Consider the following 22,949-nt stretch of genomic DNA (forward strand, 5'->3'; position numbering starts at 1 on the left):
CAGGAAGGGGAGGTGGTGTTTGGGAAAATTATATCACGGATCTGGAAGGGACCTCAGAGAACATCTAGTCTAGCCCCATTTTACAGATGAGGAAAAAGAGGGAAAGTGAAGTTGTAACTTGACCAAGGACCCACTTCCTGAGGAGCTTCTGCACCTCAGCCATCAAATCCTTATTCTCTCCTCCCAGATACCTTCAGACAAAATGTATAAAAACACTTGATAGCCCATAAGCCTATAGCCCTTCACAGAGCTAAGGATAAGCTCTTCCTCAAGCCAGTAGTAAGGGAAGGATGGGGATGCACAGTTTGGGCTATTGTGAAAGAATGACTCCTTCCCCTCCTCCCCCTCTTCCCCCTCTTCCCCCTCTTCCCCCTCTTCCCCCTCTTCCCCCTCCCCCTCCTTCCCCTCCTCCTCCTTCTCCTCCTCCTCCCTTTCCTCTCCCCCTCCCCCCTCCCCTTCCTCCTCTTCCTGTCACCCAACCCAGCTTTCATTCCATTCAGGGCCCTGGGAACAGACCTCCAGACTGAAGCAGATGAGGTAGCTGGTACAGAAAGAACCCCCCCCCCCACTCCCCGCTTGGCAGGACCAGCTCTTGCTCACCTCTTCTTTCTCACCCATGATTCAGGTGGCCAGTTCTGAGAGCAGGCCTTCTTCTCTCCCCTGTTGTCAGTGCTCACTTTCAAGAGCCCACAGTCCTCTCTAAGCCACAAAAGGACTGAGCAGGTCTAGCTCAATGTCCCAGCAGAAAAAGGCTGAAACTTACCATGACACCCCGCCCCCCCACCACGATGTTTTCCAGGAAGCTTCTGTCCTAGCTCTCACCCTTTCTTCTAGTGTTTCATTACACATAAACACACATATGCATACTTCTCCCCAGAGGTTTAGCAAAAAAGAACCAGGAGGAGACAGGCTGAGGCAGTGGGATTGGGGGCTGGAATTTATAAATCATCCAATCCTTGCTTTAATCTTTGCCTCCCGCTGGGAGAGTAGAGACAATCAGCTTCGGCTGGGTCTCAGTCTGACGTGACCTGTATTCTCTGCTGCAGTGTCCAGAAAGAGGTTGGGAATCTGGGTGTGTACAAGCCTCTGTGTGTGTGTGTGTGTGTGTGTGTGTGTGTGTGTGTGTGTGTGTGTGTGTCTATAGGGATCAGATGAAAGCAGCCCTGGGAAACTTTTGACAAGCCTGTGTTAATGGCATGGGCAGTGGCCCATCAGGGATCCTCTGAATTCAGCAGAAATTCAACGGGATTTCAGAATGGTCTTGGAGAGACAAAGGACTTTTCAGTTTAGAAAACTCTCTGCTTCTTAGGACTAAGGCCTCAGAAGAACATCCTTTTCCCCAAGCCCATCTTCTTTCTTTAAAAAAAAATTTTTTTACTGTTCATTTTAAAAATGTTGAGTTTTGAATTCTCTCCCTCCCACCCCTCCCTCACCCACTGTGAAGGCCAGAAATGTGATATCAGTTACACATGTGAAATCATGCAAAACATATTTCTATATCAGCCATGTTGCGAAAAAAGAAAGAAAAGGAAAGGAAAAGGAAAAGGGAAAAAATTCCCATCTTCTTTCAAAAAGCTGGGGGAGATATTGACCAGGCTTTGGGTGGGGCTCTGACACTCCACCCACCTGGTCCTGCAGGGATGCCCCCACAGAGCAACCAATGAATGCCTGCACCTACCTTGCTTTTCCTCTTCCGTTTTTTCCATTCAAGCAGCAGTGGCTTGAGTCCCTGAACACTTCATTCTGACATCAGGGGAATTGTCCCAGTTTGATTTGCCCCCAGGAAACATCAGTCTTTCCTCTGCACATCACTAGGCAAGGAATGAAAGCTCTGTTTCTTATTCCCTCCACAGCCAGTGGCTCCACCTTAGGTAACCACCGAGGCATCCAGGGACTTTCTTTGTCTTCCAACTGTTGCTCAGCACTTATCTGGAAGTGACACTTGTCAGCTTCAAGTGACAGTCTTCCCTTCTGTACTCAGCATACCTATTAAAATGAGGTTTCATTCCCATCTCCCCATAATTTCACCCATTTAGCAGAACTTCCCCAAATCTAGGGTGACTACTGCCCATGTTTGTTTCTCCCCTCTCCCACTTCAGACTCCTAGGCACTTGTAGGGCTAGAAGAGACACCCTCTACCAAATTATATAGCTTCAGTTTAATCAGGAGGATAGCCAGGAGAAACAGGATGTTATCTGAAGGACCCAAGGAAGCCAGGAGTGCTGGTATGTTAGTATAGTGGAAAGAGTGTTCATTTTATTTGCCATCACAAGACGTTTTTGTTTGTTGGTTTTGGTTTTGGTTTTGGTTTTTGTGGGGCAATGAGGGTTAAGTGACTTGCTCAGGGTCACACAGTTAGTAAGTGTAAAATGTCTGAGGTCAAATTTGAACTCAGGTCCTCCTGAATCCAGGACCAGTGTTTTATCCACAGCGCCACCTAGTTGCCCCCCATAAGACGGTTTTAAGTCAGAATCTTACCGCTTTTATTGTGACCTTGTGTCAATAATTTCACCTTCCTGGGAATCATTTTTTTTCCATTTGTAAAATGAGGAGTTTAACTTAGATGAGTTCTAATGTCCTTTCCAGCACTGAATCCTATAATGTTTTGAGGCAACAATTCAACAAGCATTCATTAATCACCTACTATGTGTCGTTCCTGAAGTCCAAAACAAATCACAAGTAGATCGATCGCCTCTATTGTACAGATAGGGAAAGGAAGGTCTGGGTTATGGTACATGTCAGAGGTCCAGTGAGTTGGGACTCAGACCTCCTTTGGTTTCAGAAACTTCCCCACAGCCTCTAATCAGAACCTTCTTTCTCCCTTAAAGTCTGGAATATCCAGGTGAAAATGAGTATGGAGAAAGGGAGCACATGAATTAGGAAAACTTGACAGCAAAGCAAATTTCCTTTTCTTCCCTCTCTACAACCCCCTTCTTCATCCCTTGCCATCTATTTTCATTTTCTATTAGCTTTCCTTTGGGAAGACTCAATTTGCATTTAAATAGAAAATCTTCAGAATGGCTCCAATATAATGTGAAGGTGTTAATTACAAATTCATTCCTCTTTAAAAATTAAGACCCTTCAGTTCATCTTGGTGGTAAGGGAGAGGCTGTAGAAATGCTTAGTATTTATAAGTTATTATTATTTAACATGGTTTACTACAAGTCCTCACGGCAGAGGGCAGAAGTGAGGTAGGTTTAGGAGGAGGTCTTGGACTGAAGGTCCAGTGGTTGGTTCTACACTTCCCAGCAATACAGGGGTGTTATTAAGATCATAATAATAGGACATAAGACTAGTCTTTGTGCTAATGAGCAGAATAATCAGAAGTTGTTGAAGAAAGCTCATGTGTCTTTTAAAAAAAGTTAGGGGACAGCTAGGTGGCGCAGTGGGTAAAGGGCAGACCCTGAATTCAGGAGGACCTGAGTTCAAATCCTGCCTCAGACACTTGACACTTGCTAGCTGTGTGACCCTGGGCAAGTCACTTAACCCTCATTGCTCCACAAAAAAAAGTTACATTGGGGGGAAAGAGTATAAAAAAGGGATAGAATCACTGGTTGAGGTGGATGAAATAAACAGATGATGAAAGGGAAGCAGAGATGCTAGACACTTATCTTGGTTTTCTCTGTAACGCAGATTGATCTTTGGACTGGAAAAGACAGAACAAAAATATTAATTGGGAGTTGATACCCAGAATAACAAGAAAAACGAGCTTGCCCTTTAAGAATTCAAATCAGCTAGCTCAGATGAACTATGTCCTAGAGTGCTGAAAAAATTGGCAGATGGCAGCTCCTGAGCCACAAAGATTTCTGAGTGATCTTTGAAAGAACATGGAAAACAGACTCACTGCAGGATTGGAGAAGGGCAAATATTGTTCAGATTTTTTTTAAAGGGGAAGAACCTTGGTGGAGTCTGCAAATTGTAGGGTAGTGAGCTTGATTTCAGTTATCAAAATACTAGGAGTCTGTTAGAGAAATGCCCAGTGAACATCCAGAAAAGGAAATGGTGGTCATGAAGAGTAAGCAGGGCTTCATGAAGACCAGGTTGTGCTTAGCTAACCCAATGTCCTTTTTTGGGGGGGGGGCAGGGCAATGAGGGTTAAGTGACTTGCCCAGGGTCACATCAATGTCCTTTTTTTGATAGAGTTATTAAACTGGTAGGTCAGGGGAACACTGTGGATATCATTTACTTAGATTTTAGCAGAGTATTTAACAAAATTATTTATGTTCGTTGTGTGGAAAATATGGAGAGATGTGGCCTGACAGTAGTAGAATGATACTACCATCATTAGATATACTCAAAGCAGGTTGAATGGTTGGATCCAAAGAATAATTAGCTGTTCCACGTCAACTTGTGGAATGCCCCAGGGATTTATCTATGCTTGGTCTGAGCTGTTTACAATTTTTATTGATTACTTGGCTAAAAGTGTAAGTGGCATACTTATCCAATTTGCAAATGACACTAAACTGAGATAACAGAGTTAGGATTTGAAATTGTTTTGACAACATAAGAATATTGAGGTAAATTTAATAGGGATAAACAGAAAATCTTCCTCTGGGTTAAAAAACTCAACTTTACAAGTATAAAACCAAGGAAGTAGCTGGAGTAATCTCAAAAAATCTGGGGGTTTTACAGGACACAAAACACAATGATGAGTGAAAGGTGTGATGCAGTAGTTAAGAAAGTTGATGGGATGTCAGGCCATACTAAAATAGGCATAGTTTCCAGAATAAGGAGCCAATAGTCCCATTGCATTCTGCATTATCAGACTGTATCTGATTACTACATATTTTGCTGCTATAAGTACAGTATTTTATGACAAGCACCACTTTCTATGAGGTCTTTCTTGATCACATCTGCTAATAATGTCTCCCCTCTTATGGTACATTGTTACTAAAGGCACTTCGTAGTTATTCTCTTTTTATTTTTTCTACATATCCTTATATATGTACTTGTTAGAATGTAAGCTTCCTATGAGTAGGGATTGTTTCAATCATTGAATTTGTATCTCCAGTGTCTAGAAGACTGCCTGACACACAGCAAGTGCTTAATAAATGCTTGTTGATTGGGTGACATTGATAAACTTCAAGAATATTCCAAGGGTAGCCAGTTGAGTGAAGGAAGTCCATGTTCATATGCAGATTGAAGGAAGTGGAGATACTGAGCCTGGGGAAAAAATCAGATTAAGGGTGGGGGACATATTTAATTGTCTTCAAGTATTTGAAAGGTTTTCATGTGGAAGATTGAGGATCTCCTTATCCTGTTTGGCCCTAGAGAAGTGGATGGGGCATTTAGAGAGACAAATTTGCGGTTGATGTAAGAAAAGCTTTTTAACAATTAGAGCCATCCAAATGGCTTTGGGAGGGGGTGGATTCCCCTTCACTTGAGCTTTTCAGGCAAAAGCACAATAAGGATGTTGAACTACATGACCACTGAAGTTCTGATTTGAAATTCTGTGATATGTGACTGTGTAATTTATAGATTTAGAACTCGAAGGGAACTTAGAAGTAATTTGGTCAAACCCTCCTGATTTTAAAGATAAGGAGACTGAGGCCCAGAAATATTAAGTAAATTACTCAGTGTTACTCAGAGAGTCAGACATAGAGCATGTCCCCTGAGGGCAGCATTTTCCTTCAATACTACCTACCTAGTACAGTATTCTGTATACAATTGACTGCCTGAAACTTCTTAAATCTACATTATAATTGTTCAGCTGTTTTTTATTTTTCACAATGATTGAAACTTTTCATTTTCACATCCAATCCTCACAACTTCTCTGAAATAAATATGTCTACTTGGTCGTATGATTATAGAATGACAGAGATAAAAAGGATCTTATAGATTACTCAGAAATCCTCTACTTTAAAGATAAAGAAACTGAGGTTCAATGAGATGAGATGACTTGTTCAAAGTCACATTTTTGTAGGAGAGAAAACTGAAACACTAAAAAGGTAAGTGACTGCCTGAAGGTCCCTGTTAGTCAAAGAGAGAAAACCAGAAGGAACCAGGGTTTCTGACTCCTCACCATGGCTTCTTTTACTGAATGAATAACACTTCCTCTACCCAAATCTGTGCTGATTTCCTCACTGCTCATTGTGATGACCTAAACATAGAGAGATCTTGGTGCTGTCTTCAGAGGGATGATGATCTAAAATGGATGAAATTAATATAAATCATCTCAGTTCACTTTAGTCTTATTATTTCTTTTTTTTTTTTCAGTTCCCTTAGAGGCAAGAAGAACGACCATTCCCTTGAAGCAATGATGGGACAGGGATCAGTATTTCCTTTGAAAGATGGAGAAACAGGTGCAGAATGAGAAAGGCTCACAAGAGAAAAGCATTCTGCACTGTCTCCAGCTTAAATCACTTGTGGTGGTGGGTGAAATTGAGGACTAAAGACTTTTTTTTAGGGCTAGAATAGGGTTGGTGGCACTTGGGTGGACATTGAGAGAGTCCCAAAAGTACTTTTGTAGAAACATCCATAGAAAAAGGCCCTTAAGACAGTATCCCATTCATTCTTTCAACAAACACTAAACCCTTGTTCTAAATGCTTGTTGACTGAATCTGTGCCAAGCACTGTGCTGGTGCTGAGAATATACAAAGAACAAGGACAGAAAAGTATAGCCCCTGCCTTCAAGGAGTTTACACCATGGTGGGCATCTACCTGCTGGGCCCCTCAAGCTTGAGCTCATTCCAGACAAGCACTCTATGAGAATGGCTGGTGGAGGGAAAAAAGGGGACTTGTTTTCCAGTTCCTGATTTCCCCTTGAATTTACTGCCCCAGTTCCTCCTTGGGTAGGGCCAGAAATCTGGGGGGTGGCACTGGAAATCAGAAGGTGGACTGCTGCTGTATTAGCTGGACGTGTGGATCTGGATTACAGACAGATCTTTAATATTGACTAAATTAAAGCCAGATGCATGGAATCCTAAGTCCAAAGGACGGGGATGGTAGAAACAGAGAGAGACTATTACAAACCTTCTATCTGTATTTGGCGTGGTTCAGGTTATCATGTCTCTCTTCCAGAACAGTCCCCACATTAAAACTAGCCCACTGTCTTCCTGCCAGGCAGGACAATGGAGATTCTAAGATTACACTCCGAGTAGATGCATCAAAATAAGACTTACCTGTCTAGGGAAGTAAATGGAAGGAATCAGGTGATCATCTGCAAAAGACAAAGGGGAAGAGAGGAGGGACAGTTGGAGAGGCCCAGGGAGAAAGGAAGCTCCAATTCCGTTTAGCAGGCTACATCTCTGAAACAGGTTGAAAGAAGAAGCCCGGTGATCCGGGTTGCTTTCTTCATGACAGGGGAGTCCAAATGCTGCTGCCTCCAGCTGGATGAATTGGGAAACAGCCAAGTCCTTCTGAATATGGAACCTCTAAGCTAAAGTAGGTGTGACCCCTGCCCCCCACACTAAGCGGGGAGCCCTGCTGCCATGACTGAGCCCTGCTGCCTAAGCCTGGCTCTCCTTCCACCCTTAATTCAGCAGCAAGGGGCCCTCTCTGAGCAGAGAGAGGGTGAGGGGGCGGAAACGCTCACACAGACAATAACTGCCATGGAAACTAACCAACAAAAAAGATTTAAGAAGCTGGACTCCACAGCCAGATGGAAAAGAGAGGAGTGAGGAGAGAAAGGGGCAATTACTTGCGAGAATGCTAGTCATGCAAAGGGCATCTCTAGCCAAAAGCCCTGTGTTTTTGCTAGAGTGTGTGTAAAAGGAAAAGAGTGGGGTTTTCCTTTCTATCAGGGACTGTTTCCCCTAAGTCTCTTTTGCTTACCAAGATAAAAGCTCAGAGGGGTTAAGGAATTTATTTTTAAAAACTCAGCACACCTATCTGGCAAAGTTAGGTGCTTTTTATTACCCTTTTAATGGGATAGAATTGGATTTAGGATTTCATTGCTAGAGGGAACTCCTGGGAGCAAACTCCCTTTGCTAATGCACATTTCTCTGCAATTTATAATCAATGAGAGTGGCCTAGGAAGTAATAATAATAAGTAATAATAATAATGGCTAGCATTTATATAGGTTTGCAAAGCATTTTACAAATATTATTTGATCCTCACAAAAACCTTCTGAGGTACTTATCTGTAAAATAACTGAGTGACTGAGAGACTGAGGCTGAAAAAAGTTGTGACTTTTAAAAAAAATTCTTTTTTTTCCTAGCCACATTCAATTCCTAATTTTATTTTTTTCAACCTTAATAGTATTTTTTCCCAGTTACATATAAAGATAGTTTTCAACATTCATTTTTCTTTTTTTTTGCAGGGCAATGAAGGTTAAGTGACTTGCCCAGGGTCACACAGCTAGTAAGTGTCAAGTATCTGAGGCTGGATTTGAACTCAGGTCCTTCTGAATCCGGGGCCAGTGCTTTATCCACTGCACAACATAGCTGCCCCCTCAACATTCATTTTTACAAGATTTTGAGTTCCAAATTTTTTCTCCCTTCCTCCCTTCCCTCCACCCTTCCCCCTCCCCAACATGGCAAGCAATCTGATATAGGTTATATATGTACAATCACATTAAACACACTTCTACATTAGTCATGTTGTGAAAGAAGAATTATAACAAAAGGGAAAAACCTCAAGAAAGAAAAAACCACAACAAAAATGTAAAAATAGTATGGTTCAATCTGCATTCAGATTCCACAGTTCTTTTTTTTTTTTTTTTTTTGGTGAGGCAATTGGGGTTAAGTGACTTGCCCAGAGTCACACAGCTAGTAAGTGTTAAGTGTCTGAGGCCGGACCTGAACTCAGGTCCTCCTGACTCCAGGACTGGTGCTCTATCCACTGCGCCACCTAGCTGCCCCTCCACAGTTATTTTTCTGGATGTGGAGAGCATTTTCCATGATGAGTCCTTTGGAATTTGCCTTGCATCATTGTATTGCTGAGAAGAGCAAAGCATATCACAGCTGATCATAAATAATATTGCTGTTACTGTATACAATGTTCTCCTGGTTCTGCTCACTTCACTCAGCATCAGTGCACTTAAGTCTTCCTAGGTTTTTCTGAAATCTGCCTGCTCATCATTTCTTATAATACAATAGTATCCCATTACATTCATATACCACAACTTGTTCAGCCATTCCCCAATTGATGGGCATCCCCTCAATTTCCAATGGTTTGCCACCACAAATAGAGGTGCTATAAATATTTTTGTACATGCGGGTCCTTTTCCCTTTTTTATGATCTGTTTGGGATACAGACCTAGTAGTGGTATTACTGGGTCAAAGAGTGTGCACAGTTTTATAGCCCTTTGGGTAAAGTTCCAAATTGCTCTCCAGAATTGTTGGATCAGTTCACAACTCCACCTACAATGCATTAGTGTTCCAATTTTTCCACATCTCCAACATTTATTATTTTCCTTTTTTGTCATATTAGCCAATTTGATAGTTGTGAGGTGGTACCTTCAGAGCTGTTTTGATTTGCATTTCTCTAATCAATAGTGTTTTAGAACATTGTTTCATATGGCAATAGTTTTGGTTTCTCCATCTAAAAACTGTCTGTTCATATCCTTTGGCCATTTCTCAATTGGAGAATGACTTGTATTCTTATAAATTTGATTCAGTTCGCTGTATATTTTAGAAATGAGGCCTTTATAAAAAACACTGGCTATAAAAATTGTTTCCCAGCTTTCTGCTTTCCTTCTAATCTTGGCTGCATTGTTTCTGTTTGTACAAAACCTTTTAAATTTAATGTAATCAAAATGATCCATTTTGCATTTCATAAACTTTATTTTTTGCTTGGTCATAAATTCTTCTACTCTCCATACATCTGAGTGGTAAACTGTTCCTTCCTCTCCTTAATTTACCTATGATATCACCCTTTATTTCTAAATCATGTACCCATTTTGACCTTATTTTGGTATATGGTATAAGATGTTGGCGTATACCTAGTTTCTGCCATACTATCTTCCAGTTTTCCCAGCAGTTTTTGTCAAATAGTGAGTTCTTATACCAGAAGTTGGAGTCTTTGGGTTTATCAAACAGTATATTACCATAGCCATTTACTACTATCTCCTGTGCCTAACCTATTCCACTGATCCACCACTCTATTTCTTAGCCAGTACCAAATAGTTTTGATGACTGCCTCTTGATAGTATAGTTTTAGATTTGGTACAGATTATATGACTCTTTTTTTTTTTTTTTTAGTGAGGCAATTAGGGTTAAGTGACTTGCCCAGGGTCACACAGCTAGTAAGTGTTAAGTGTCTGAGGCCGGATTTGAACTCAGGTACTCCTGAATCCAGGGCCGGTGCTTTATCCACTGCGCCACCTAGCTGCCCCCCAGATTATATGACTCTTAACCCAGGGTCACATAGCTATCAAGTAAATTCCTGAGGTAAGGTGTGAATTCCAGCCTTCCTAACTTTAGTTTCTTCCATCTAATGTACCCCTTAGTGCTTTGCCTAGGGTCATGCAGCCTGTCTGGACCAAAGACTGGACTTGAACCCAGGTCTTCAAAGCCAACTCTATTTGTGTCCCTGCTATACTATATCATGTTGTCTTTTTTAAAAAATCACCATAATTATGGGTGTGACCATGAGGAATTTATTGGGTGAGCATATTTACCGCTTCCCTCATATCCCAAACTCCTAGAGGCAAATCTGAAATAGCAGAAAGGACAATGGATGTGGAATCAGAAGACCTACTAGCTAAAATAAAATTAAGCTGCACTTTGTGAGTTGATATCTGTCATCGGGCACAGGCCAACATGCCCAGGTCAAAAAAGAAATGAGAGAGACCAAAAGGATGGTACTAATGCATTTGAGTTGGTATCAGTGGCCCCTTTCTTTGCTTGCTTGCTTCCTTGCTTCCTTCCTTCTTTCTTTCTCTTTTTCTTTCTTTCTTTTCTTCCTTCTTTCTTAGTTTTCAACATTTGTTTTTATCAGATTTCTAGTTCCAAATTTTTCTCCCTCCCTCCCTTCCCTCCCCCTTCCCCAAGACAGAAAGCAATCCGATATAGGTTATATATGTACAGTCACATTAAAAATATTTCTGCATTAGTCATGTTGTGAAAGAAGAATCAAGGGAAAAACCTCAAAAAAGAAAAAAAGAAAAAAGTAGAAACAGTATGGTTCAATCTGTATCCAGATTCTTTTTTCTGGATGTGGAGAGCATTTTCTATCATGAGTCAGTCCTTTGAAATTATCTTGGATCATTGTATTGCTGAGAAGAGTTAGATCTATCACATTTGATCATCACACGATATCGTTGATACTGTGTACAATGTCCCCTTGGTTCTGCTCGTTTCATTCAGCATCAATTCATGTAAGTCTTTCCAGGTTTTTCTGAAATCTGCCTGCTCATCATTTCTTTTCTTTTCTTTTTTTTTTTTTGGTGGGGCAATGAGGGTTAAGTGACTTGCCCAGGGTCACACAGCTAGTAAGTGTCAATTGTCTGAGGCCAGATTTGAACTCAGGTACTCCTGAATCCAGGGCCGGTGCACTGTGCCACCTAGCTGCCCCTGCTTATCATTTCTTATAGCACAATAGCATTCCATTACATTCATGTACCACAACTTGTTTAGCCATTCCCCAATTGATGGGCATCCCCTCAATTTTCAATTCTCTGCCAGAGAATTTCCCCTTCTATTCATTTCCCCTTCAATGACTCTTCAGTTCAGCTGTTGGGGGACTTTCTGACTGGAGGTATAGGTGACTGGGTAAATCTGCTACAAGTGGATGCTGGTTTTCTCCCAGTTCAGTGAGACAGACAGCAGCAGCTCACACTCTCTGGTGCTTTCTGTCACATATTACTCCAAGTCTAGTACTCCTTTTGCCTTACCACACACACTACCTAAGAGCTAGGAAGACTGATAAACAAGGACAGAAAGTTGCTAAGTGTGGGTGTTGGGGAGTTAGGAAAAAACATATTGCAGGTTGATGGCAACTTCTGGAGTGGGGGAGTCCAAGGATTTTTAAAACCTGTGTACAGGATCCTAAAGAATACAGCAACTAGATGATCCCAACATCTGAGTGACTGATTCTCTCTCTCTCTCTCTCTCTCTCTCTCCCCCCCCCCCCCCCCCCCCCGTGTGTGTGTGTGTGTGTGTGTGTGTGTGTGTGTGTGTGTGTTTGTATGTGTGTGTAACCATGGTTCTTTTTTTGGTAACCATGGTTCTTAATTACTTAGCTTGGTATAAGAAACTGGATTGTCCTTGAATTTAGTTTTTAAGTCTGACAGAAAAAGCATTTCATTGCCATTTCTATCCCTGTATTATGTCATTGTCTCTCAGATCCTCCCTGACAACTTCAGGCTTGTGTTTCAGCTTCAGGAGCCAAGGGAGGCTGTCAGTTTCGATAGGCAATCTCTAGGTCCTGGGAGACCACTATCCATCAGAGCAGCCCAAGGATGAGCTGGTTGCCATATTAAGAATTCAAGGGGAGAGAATGCTACAGCCCAACCAAAGCATAAATGGGGGAGGGGAGAGAAGGATATGTAATTAAGAGGCAAGTGGAACTGATCCATGGAGAAAGATTAAAGGCCACAAAACGAATAGCTTTCTAAATGATATGGGCAAAGTTGGAAATACGGCTGAGGTGACCAAATATACTCAAACCAAAGGTAAATAGCACCAAAAATGAGGGTACAAAGGGGAGGGAGGCTGTGATTTGTCATTTAAAGAGGCTGAAAATTAGCATAAATAAGCTTGCACTCCTGCAAAGAAGTTAGCTCAAGCTGCTCCTGCCTCATTTGTGATAGGAGTAAATAGTCAAATTAACAAAATCAATAACAATGTGAGCAAAATTATCATTACTCTTGGCTTATTTTATTTTTATTAATATCTTATTTTCCCCTCAACTGCATGCTAACACAATTTTTAACATTTTCTTTTAAAATTTTGAATTTCAAATTATCTCCCTTCCCTCTTTACTCTCTGAGATGGTAAGCAACCTGATATAGGTTATACATGTTTGACTTACATTTTAAATTACACTATGTAAAGGGACATTTTTCTGTTGTTTTGCAAGCCTTGTTAAAGATGCAATGCTGAGATAAAGTCAGAATGAAGGAAAGGAGTTTTAACCCTGTTATCCATTATTTCCTGAAAAGGGCCATGTCTCTGTTTGGGGACAGGAAGGATGGGAACATGATGGAAACATTATTTTTTGAGAGAACTAAGACCATCATTAAAGACATGTCATAGCATAACATTAAAATTCTACCTGCAATTCCTTAGAAACAAGAGGGTTTGATATTTAACCTAGAACCTTCTCAGCTATAAGAGGTAACAATAAATATTTTGGCAGTGATATTTCCTGACAAGAATAAAGTTTTTTCCATCTAATACCAACAGGCTCAGGTCCAGGTTAAAAACCAAACAAAGAAAGGCAGCTCAGAGTCAGCTGGGATCCTGGGAAGCAGACAAGCAGCAGAGCTGTGCTGATCTGCAGGTGTCAGGATTTATCAGTCAAGGGCATATTTCCAAGGCCCTTCTCTATTTGGCCAAAAAAGGGGGAGGTGGGGAGCTGAAGCTAAAACATATAAAAAGTACTGGATCTGAGATCCTGCCTAATTTAAGCTCCCTTCACAAAGGAGGCCAGAGAAAGGGATAGAGAGGTAGGAATCAAATAAGTAAATGTCAATCCTGCAGTTGAATAAAAGCCATTAGCCAGCTAGAGCATTCAATTAGAAGTCATCGAATTAGAGTTCTGGGAAAAAAAAAAAAGGTTTGACATCATAGAGGAATAACACAAGTGGGAAAGGAGGAGCAGAGGCTGAGAGATCAATAAAGGATTATCATCAGATATGCAAATGAAAAGAGCAGATGCATTCAAAATCACAGCACAGCCAACCTCCTCGATGCCCTTAATACAAATTCCCACATGGTTCATTTGTACTCTCCAGAAGCCACTTTTTAGATAATAGTCACGTGGCTGGTTCAGATTCTTCCCATCTCCCTGAATCAGGAGGCAAAAAGCAGGCAGCTTTCAGTCACTCTAGGATTAACTGTAACAGACAAAGAAGGGGATCAAATCCCTTAGCAAACAGTGCATCCCAGGTTTCATTTTACTGCTTTCCAATACAAATCTACTCAAACAGATGCTGAAAGACATCTGTCTACTTCTGCACACAAACAAACCAATGCTCACTCATGCAGACATTTTCATTTAGAACCTTTTTAAAAAAATCAATCTTTAGCAATTTTTTGAAATTCCCTTTTTTCTTCTTTGGAGCAGGAGAGATTAGCATTGCTTCCTTTTCTCCCTAGTCAAAAGGTTCCATTCTATGGGTCTTAAATGCCAGCTGACTTATCTATGGTGCCCATCTGATGTTGATCCGTGGACTTCAAGTGGTTTCAGGGTGAGGAAAATTTGAAAATGTGAAGGAAATGTGGCTCTAATATAAGGCAACCATTCATTTCCTATTCATTTGCCATTCATTCATTCATTCATCCATCCATTCATTCATTCATTCATTCATTCTTGTACATTCGCTAAAGGTAAGATCGATTATTCAAAGTCCCTTCAGGAGTTTACAATCTAGTCTACAATTCAAGACAATGCTGCATAAGTAGGACAAACTAAATTCTATAGGTGTATCAAAGAAGAAGGATTATTTCCACTCTGGGTCATGAAAAATGGGTAAGATTTCAACTGGGGAAGAATTGGGGGTGGCATTCCAGGTAAAGGGGATGACACAATCAAAAGTACAGAGGAAGGAAATTGAGATTCATTTTTTGGAGAACAGTGAAATATCTAAATTGGATGGGAAAAGGACTTGTATTGGGGTAAGATGAAGCTAGAAAAAACTGGCTAGGGTCCAGTTACATATGCCTATAGACACCAGGCTATGGTGTTTGAATTTTATCTTGAAAGAAGTGGGGATCTATTGAAGGTTTCTAATTTAGGGAGTAAAATGAAATTTTATGGACTTTTTTGTTTGTTTTTGTGGGGCAATGAGGGTTAAGTGACTTGCCCAGGGTCACACAGCTAGTAAGTGTCAAGTATCTGAGGTTGAATTTGAACTCAGGTCCTCCTGAATCCAGGGTTGGTGCTTTATCCACTGTGCCACCTAGCTGCCCCCTAAAATGAAATTTCAAAAAGAAGATTAATCTGACTGCAGGTTTGGAGGAGCGATTCAGAGAACTCAAAGGCAAACAAAAAAATCTCAATGAGCCTTAGGAGTACCTTTCTGGTCCTCATTCACTTCCTGGAGTTAAGAAACCAATTAGGAAGCTATTATAAGAAATCTAGGTATGAAGAAACAAAGATCTGAAGGGTATCAGCTATGAAAATATAAGGTGCTTTTGAAAAACATTTGTCTTTACCATACCATGGCTAAACAAGTACAATCAGAATTACGGTCAGTTGCAGAGAGAAGTAAAACATATAATTTAAAAACATAGAAAATACAAAACATTTAATTATTGATTCCATCATCTTTGCTCACTTATGTTTAATTTTTAAAAGGAAGGAAACAAACATTTTTTTGTGGGGTGCGGCAATGAAGGCTAAGTGACTTGCTCAGGGTCATACAGCTAGTAAGCGTCAAGTGTCTGAGGCCAGATTTGAACTCAGGTCCTCCTGAATCCAGGGCTGGTGCTCTATCCACTGTACCACCTAGCTGTCCTGAAACAAGCATTCATTCATTAATTCATTAATTCATTTTTATTTATTTTATTAATTTATTCATTCATTCATTCATTCATTTATTTATCTATTTATCTATTTGTTTGTTTGTTTGTTTATTTATTTGGTCAGGGCAATGGGGGTTAAGTGATTTGCCCAGGGTCACATAGCTAGTAAGTGTCAGGTGTCTGAGGTCAGATTTGAATTCAGGTCCTCCTGAATCCAGGGCTGGTGCTCTATCCACTGTGCCACCTAGCTGCCCCGAAACAAGCATTTATTAAGAGCCTACAATGTGCCAGGTGGTCACATAATGAGAAAACAGGTCTTGTTGAAAAAGACCCTGATGTTGGGAAAGATTGAAGGTAAAAGGAGAAGGGGCAGCAGAGCATGAGATAGCATCATGAAAGCGATGACCATGAGCTTGGACAGATTTAGGGGGATAGTAGAGTATAGGAAGGCCTGGAGTGCTATGGTCCCTGGGGTCACAAAGAGTTGGACACAACTGAACAACACCATGTGCCAGTCACTGTGCTAGGAACTTCACAGATATCTCATTTGATCTTCACAACAATCTTGGGAGATAGGTGCTATTATGAACACCATTTTACAGATGAGGAAACTGAGGCAGGCAGAGGTTCAGTGACTGACCCAAGATCACACTGCTGTAAGTTTCTGAAGTTAGATTTGAACTGGGATCTCTTCTGACTTGAGGCCCAGGACTCTATCCACTGTGCCACCTACCTGCCTATTAAAAAAACCAAGAACTATCAGACAAGTAGCAAGGTTAACTGATTTGAATTTCATCTTATTTCCTAAAAAAAAAATCATAGATTTAGTCATCAAAGGTACCTCAGAGACTATCTGAGAATCCAACCCACTCAGGGCAGGGGGAAGTGATTTCCCCCATCACACAGGTCGTTAGTATCAGAGGTGGCTACCCCATCCCACTACACCAGGCTGATGCTCCCAAAAACATGGCAAGAAGAAGGAGGAGAAGGAAAAAACACGGGCAGTGGGAACTTGATTAATCAAGCACTGGCTGTATACCTGGCCCAGTTCACAAATTATTAAACAGGGTCAGAGCTCACAACTGACCCTTCTCTTCCATGGGTTTAATCATTTCAAATTCTCAAACTTTCCCTTATTTGGTTCTTACTCATTTTCAGTGGAGTCACAGAGGCAGCTGTCCTGAACCTCCATGAAAAACCCAAATGTGTCCTGAAGAACTCAAAAGACTTGGCATTGTTCTTTACTTTGACAGGTCCAGCCTTCCCTCAAGCTGCTGTGTCTTTGAGGCAAGGAAAAACAATTTTTCCTTTATAGCCTTGAAGGAGGCCAGGGCAAGGAATCTTGCTTTTTAAGGTCTTGTTAAACAAAAAAAGTGTATGGGCTAAATGTTGGTTCCGAGCCAGCGATCTCAGGGTCATAAAGTTGTTTAACCAGTTGAGTTGGTGTGTGAACAAAATGTCCCATTGCTTTAGTTTCTGGAATTTGATCTCCAAGGAACCCACTCTTTGAACCAGCACTTCATATGTAGTCTGAAAGGCGAAGACTGCTAATTGCTTGTATACTATATACCTTGTATACTATATTCCAGGAGCCAGTTCCTGCACCAACATAAAAAACAGACTAGAGGAATCCATTTATTTTCAGCAAGCAGTAAAGTCAAAACCACGATTCAATTCAATAAGCATTTATTAAATGCCCACTATGTGTAAAGTACCATACTCCAATGGACCCAAAGACTAAATCACAATAGCCCCTGCCCTCAAGGAGCTTACAATGTACTATCAGGGTTATGACATATATATAAGTATGATAACAAGATTGAATGTGATATGGCAAAAGAGAGATCTAAACAAAGTATTCCAAGAAAATTTAAGTGGTCATATTTAGTTTGGGGGAAGGAAGTGTGAGAAACATCAAAAACAAAGAAAGGGTTATCTGGAGTTATTGAGTCAACCAACTGAAATAGATTATTTTATTGTTGAATTATTTTTAAACCTCACCTTATCCAAAGTGGTTATTTAATATTCTGTTCTTAGCCTTTAGAGTAGACATCATGGGGCAGGGGAAGCTGAGGACCCAGCCCTCCACATACCTGTCTACATCTATAGTAGCAGCACATCTTCCTGGAGTTTTCTTATGCAGAAATCTCAACTATCCAGAAATTAACAGAGAACCCAATGGGTTTTTTTATTTTGTTTTTGTTTTGTGGGGCAATGAGGGTTAAGTGACTTGCCCAGGGTCACACAGCTAGTACGTGTCAAGTGTCTGAGGTCAAATTTGAACTCAGGTCCTCCTGAATCCAAGGCTGGTGCTTTATCCACTGTGCCACCTAGTTGCCTCAACCCAATGGTTTGGGTTGTTTTGTTTTGTTTTGTTTTATTTTGTTTTTTAGTGAGGCAATTGGGGTTAAGTGACTTGCCCAGGGTCACACAGCTAGTAAGTGTGTGTTAAGTGTCTGAGACCAGATTTGAACTCAGGTACTCCTGACTCCAAGGCCGGTGCTCTATCCACTGAGCCACCTAGCTGCCCCTCCAATGGTTTTTTAAAAATAAAACCCTCCAAAACCCAAAACATTGAGCAGAATACTCCACAAAAAGCCCATGTACTTTAGAAAACCCTTTCAGGTCCCTACTCAGAAGTTTAACTGATATTTTAGATACAGTGTTAACAGACTTGTTACCTAATTTGTTTGCCACCAGTAGATTATATTTACCAAAGCAAAAAAGGAAAAGCGGCTCTAAGAAGTGACAGCTAATGCATGGTAGTCTGGGGCTATTTAGTGTCAGGGGCAAATGATTCTACACAATTCCAAAGCTCTTCTGGGCAACGTTGTGAAAACCAGTTATAACACACTATAACAACCAATGTCTATAATTATGACCCTAAGTCATCAAGAAAAAGGTAAAATCATGTTCAATATTTTCTATTTCATGCAAAAGCATTTTAAAATATTGTGAAAATTTTTAAATATTATTACTAAGATATTATAAAAATATCTCCAAAAGTGTTATCACTGAAAGGAGGTTAAAGAGAAGATATTTTTACTTTTGTAGAGCAAAGTTCATTCTTTGACAAGGCTAGATGAAAGAGGAGTCACTGACAATAGGCAAAACATATCAAACAAAAGAGCCTATAGTTATGGAATTATAGATATAAAACAATGACTATATTCTTACACCATTCACATTATGAGAAGCACTTTGCTGAGGTTGCAAATCTGTTGATCAAAACAAAAACAAAAACAAAAACTAGCTCATTCCCATGTTGGGAGAACATATCACATCAAAATAACTTTTATGGGCAGCTGGGTGGCACAGTGGATAAAGCATTGGTCTTGGATTCAGGAGGACCTGAGTTCAAATCCAGCCTCAGACACTTGACACTAGCTGTGTGTCCCTGGGCAAGTCACTTAACCCCAATTGCCTCACTGAAAAAAAAAAAAGAAAAAAAAGAATTAATTGCCAAAAAGGACTTAGCTTATCTCAATGCCTAAACTCTAGCAGCTATGTAGCTGCTACTGCTGTGAGGAAGTGAAATCACTTTATGTTGGGATTCCATTTACCTGTATGTGTTTATAATTATACATGCCCAAATCCAGGAAAGATGCTTGATACCATTGGAATTATGGACAAGGTTTTTGTGCAAAGTGGAACAGCAAATGTCCACAGGAGTTGTTGATAACAACTCACATTTACATAGAGCTATAAGGTTAATGAAGGGCTATCCTCACAATCTGTTCACTAGCAGTGCAAATATTATCAGCCCCATTTTGCAAATGACAGAAGAGAGGAATAGAAAGGTTGTGACTTGCCCCAAATTTCAGAATTAGTAAATGTCAGAATCAGATTTTGAATACAGGGCTTCTGACTACATGTTCAGTGCATTTAGGATTATGCCACACTGGTTTCAGTACTCTTGACTAAGTCCTTAATAGCAAAGACAGGTAAGTAAGTGAGGGAGTCACTCAGGGGAAAGTGAGTTTTCAGCGTGGTAATTCCCTCAGCTTTCTAACTGATTTTGCCAGGAGAGTGGCATAGGGAATAGAATACCAGGCATGGAGTTAGAAGGTGGGTTTGACTACCACCTCAGACACTTGCTAGGTGGGTGATCATGGGCAAAGTCTTTCCCTCTCAGAGCCTCAGTTTATTCATCTGTTAAAAGGGGAGAACAATATTTTACTACCTACCTTGGTTAGTGCTTAGAGTGCTTTATAAATGTGAAGTATTGTCCTCTCTTTCAGGAGTTCCTGGCCACACTCTTGTGTCCACAGAGGCAATATGAAGTAGACAAGTGAGGGAATTATCCAAGCATTATGTCCTATGCAAACTGCTCCCGAGGGAACGACAGATTAAAAACCTACATTGAGCAAAACCAGTAGACAATCGCTTAGTTTTCTACATTATAGAATCATAGAATTTTAGAGCTGGGAGGGGCCTTAAGAGGCCATCAAATCATTTTACATATGAGGAAATGGAGGTTCAGATTAATGAACAACGTTGCCTAAAGTCACATAGATCCTGCGTAACAGAACCAGTTCTCTTAATTCCTGGTTCAGTCCAATGATTTTTTTTTCCATCACATCTCAATGTCTCTCGGAAACTGCTTGTGTAGACACAGATTTAATCCCTATAGAGTTGGTAGGAATGTTAGTCTTTCTGATATTGTAAGTGAAACCATTTCTTTTCAGTGGCAAGGCTTTCCTTATTTAATAAATTTCTTGCCTTTTTGAGAGGCAGCCTGGTGTGGTAGATAGCATGCTACACTCAAAATCAGAAAGACCTTTTGGAGCCCCAATTTCTTCAACTTTAAAAGGAGGGGGATAGCCATAGTATATATCTCTTGGAGCAGTTAGGAGGCCCAAATGGGATTATAGATGTAAAATCCAGGCTTTCGGTAGCCATATGAAAAAATGCTCCAAATCACTAATAGAGAAATGCAAATTAAAATAACCTTGGGATTCTACCTTATACCCATTAGATTTGCAAAGCTGACCAAAAAGGGAAATGATAAATGTTGGAAGGAGTATACTGGTGGGGCAAGGGACAGGAAACTGAATCCACTGTGGGTGGAGCTGTGCATTAGTTCAGCGTTCTGGAAAGTAATTTGGAACCGTGCCCCCAAAGTTACTAATCTGACCCAGAGACACAACTACTGGGTCCGTAGCCCACAGAGACCCAGAAAGAGGCACCATATGTAGCGGCTCTTTTTGTGGTGGCAAAGCACTGGAAACCAAGAGGGTAAATATCAATGGCTGAATAAATTATGGCACATGAATAAAATGAGATGTTACTGTGACATAAGAAACAAAGAGAGATAAACAATTCAGTAAACAATTTTGAAAGGCCTAAGAACTTCGATCCACTCAATAGCCAACTATGACTGTAGGGGACTCACGATGAGATATAGTACTCACCTCCCAAGAGAGGCAGGCGATGGACTAATATGCAAAACAAGACATTTGTTACAAGGGTTTTGTTTTTCTTTTTTCTTTTTCCCTGAGTATGGGGAGGAAAAGGCAGGAGGAGGGGAAAAAATAAAGCATTCAAAGTTAAATTTATTTTTCTCTCTCCCACTTCCCCCTTACTGAAAAAAAATAATGATAAAACCCTTTAAACAAATACACACACACACACATATATAATATGCAAGAGAAATCTGAGAAGACATGTGAACTGATGCAAAGTGAAATGAGAAGAATTGGAACAATTTATACAATAACAACATTGTACAGAAAAATAACTTTGAAAGACTTAAGAACTCTGATCAATGCAACGACTAATCACAATTCCAGAAGACCATGAGGAAACATGCTAACTCAGAGTGGATGAATTCAGGGTGTAGATTTTAGATAGATAGATAGATAGATAGATAGATAGATAGATAGATAGATAGATAGATAGATAGATAGAGATAGAGATATAGACATGGCCAATGTGGGCATTTGTTTTGCTTGACTATACATATATTGCAATAATGGCATTTTTTCTTTTCTTTTTTTTCCCCCAGTGATGGAGGGAGGTGGGTTGGAGAGAAAAATAGATTCTTGTTAATTGAAAAAAAGTTAATGCAATTTAAAAAGATAACACATGTGAAGTTTTGTAGGCAGCTAGGTATATCAGTGGATCGAGTTCTGGCCCTGGAGTCAGGAGACTCATCTCAAGTCCAAATATGGTCTTAGACCATATTAGCTGTGTGACCCTGGGCAATGCACTTAATTCTGTTTGTCTCAGTTTCCTCATCTGTAAAATGAGCTGGAGAAAGAAATGGCAAACCACTCCAGTATCTTTGCAAGAAAACCCCAAATGGGATCATGAAGGGTCAGATACAACTGAAAACTGACTGAACCACCACCACCACAAAAGTCTTGTAAAGTTTAAATTACTATATAAATATTATCTATTACTTTTTCTACAGTGGGCCATCCTTTGCCCCTTTTATCAATCTTATGAAAGAGAAAAGCTTTCTAATCAAAACTACATATATGGGGGACAGCTAGGTGGCACAGTGGATAGAGCACTGGCCCTGGATTCAGGAGGACCCGAGTTCAAATCCAGCCTCAGACACTTGATGCTTACTAACTGTGTGACCCTGGGCAAGTCACTTAACCCTCACTGCCCTGCCCCCCCAAACCAAACTACATATATGTATATATATATAAAACCATGTTTGCCTATAGACCTAAACATGCCTATCTATACCTAAATATACCTATATGCTTATATATAAGTCTATCTTTATCTAAACAAACCTTTATCTAACTAACACCTGAATTCACTTCAATTCAATTCAATAAGCACTTCTTAAGTGCAAGCATTCTGTTACACTGGAGATACAAAAAAACAAAACAGAAAAACAACAAACCCAGTTTCTGCCTGCCCTAGAGGAGCATATTTTTACAGATGATCCCCAGCTGTGGAGCAGAGGAAGATTTTACAATGGGATTCCTTGGAACTGCACCAATAATGCCATTCTCTTGTTGCCTAGGAATACAGTGCAATATCCTCAATCTACTTTTATATTGTACCTAGAATAGTAAGTTCCCTTCTAATTCCTCAAAGAAGGTTGCATTAGTCAGGGACTGTGTTTAGGTTACTGCCCACACAATGTAACTATCATTTTTCCATGAATGAGGTTGTACAATAGTAGAAAAATCTACCCTATCGATATCGATTTTTCATGTAGCAACACCTACACATGTTTTTCTCTCTTCATTTACCTGCTTTGCTAAAAATGAACTAGCTTGAAATATACTCTATAGAAAGGCAGAGCTGACAGAGGGCTCTTTCACCTCTTTGTAGGTTCATTTCATCCTAAGCAAGGTCAGCCCAGAACCAGATCAATTAGTATGTTCACACCCTTGTTTCCCCACTATCCA

At 40.4% G+C, this 22,949-nt stretch overlaps 1 protein-coding gene across 3 annotated transcripts in view; it reads right to left on the bottom strand.

The window, feature by feature from the left end:
* The window catches only part of KLHDC8A (kelch domain containing 8A), a 31,533-nt gene extending 23,950 nt beyond the window's left edge, over positions 1-7,583 (bottom strand). The window contains exons 1-2 of one of the 3 annotated variants that reach the window (XM_043962661.1): positions 7,122-7,583; positions 1,679-1,986 (exon numbers count right to left, since the gene is read on the bottom strand). The gene's annotated coding sequence lies outside the window, so the exon portion shown is untranslated. Of the gene's footprint in view, positions 1-1,678; positions 1,987-2,478; positions 3,107-7,121 lie in introns of those variants that run through there. The other 2 variants (XM_043962662.1, XM_043962660.1) reach the window with 2 other exon arrangements.
* Between the last annotated feature and the right edge of the window lie 15,366 nt (positions 7,584-22,949).

Source organism: Dromiciops gliroides, chromosome 4 (assembly GCF_019393635.1).
Source record: "Dromiciops gliroides isolate mDroGli1 chromosome 4, mDroGli1.pri, whole genome shotgun sequence".
Taxonomy (NCBI): domain Eukaryota; kingdom Metazoa; phylum Chordata; class Mammalia; order Microbiotheria; family Microbiotheriidae; genus Dromiciops; species Dromiciops gliroides.